The sequence below is a fragment of the Echinococcus granulosus genome (genome assembly GCF_000524195.1).
Source record: "Echinococcus granulosus chromosome Unknown EG_S00085, whole genome shotgun sequence".
Taxonomy (NCBI): domain Eukaryota; kingdom Metazoa; phylum Platyhelminthes; class Cestoda; order Cyclophyllidea; family Taeniidae; genus Echinococcus; species Echinococcus granulosus.
In genome coordinates, this window is record NW_020170465.1 from 198,543 (window position 1) to 199,817 (window position 1,275).

Genomic DNA, 1,275 nt, shown 5'->3' on the forward strand with positions numbered 1-1,275 from the left:
TTTTGACAACCCAGTTGGGATGCGCCTTACCTCTTGAGACGGCCTTGAAGTCGTAATAGGCCGTAGTAGCACCTTTAGCATACCTCCGTCCAAACCGCTGATGGCGCGTAGTTAGATGCGCTGTAAAAGATTCCATGCTTCTTCCACCTCTGGTTTCATGCCTTTGGGGACGAGAAGAATGGATATAGGTGGACATATTTGTTTGAGAAATATGATGGAAGTTTATAGCTTATCGAGGTTTAAAAGGGATGGGCGATAGGCTCCTCCTCAGGGGTCGATGTCGCCGGCCATGTCACGTGGTTGGCCTTTCGTTTGTCCGCCTCGCCCACCTGGTGTCAGGCGGCTTGGTTTCGAGACCCTCTTTCTTATGAGTCACTTTTGACCGTGGCTTTCCCCCTTGTCTCATGGCTTAGAATTAGTTCACGACCTAATCATCTTCTTGTTGGAATGACTTCCATCCATTTGCTTTTCTACCCTTTGATGCATTTACTCCTTACGCATAAGAATGGACCAAAACCTGCTCATTGCAACTAAAAGTCGACGGGATCTACATTCCCATCCCCACACCTAGTAGTGGCGACTCGGCGAGCTGATCATTCCTTTCCTCACTCATGCGTGCTCTGCGTGCGCTAGAAGTAGATGATTTTCTAAATGTGGGGACATTCGGACAAGTCAGAGCAATTCATCACTGTCAAACGTTCCTTCAGTACTGTAAACGGGGGTTGTTCCAAGTTCCCCAATGTCGCAGATGCAGTATTATTGAGTGAAAGCGGGTAGAAACATCTCTTAGTTGGATACGAATATTGGTTTAGATAAATGAGCAAAGTGGGACATTCGTCTGTTTCAGGTGCCTGAAATAAGGCACCTACTGTTTCGAAAAGTGGCGAGAGCACCTGAAGTCAAAGTACGTGACTCTGTGCTTCCCTTGGCGTGAGTTGTCAGTACACTTATCTCCGAAAGTTACTTTAGTGGTTAATGCGGTCAACATTATAAGCAGAGGATGCGTTGAGACTACTTGAAACCTTGGAAGACCTTTTCTCTGCAAAGATGATGCCTTGTGGACTGTTTCAACTATGAATTGCAGTTCATTCTATAGTCCCTCCCGTCTTCTTGCATTTGATTGGCTATTACTGCGCCCTAATAATCCGCAACATTGAGAGATTGTTATTCAAAACCCAGCATTAGGTCACCATTAAGCGTGCGTTTTGGCGGGACTTGTTTCCCGTTTAGCTGAAATTGGGTAGATTTCAAGGAAATACATCACCCGTTCTGTAC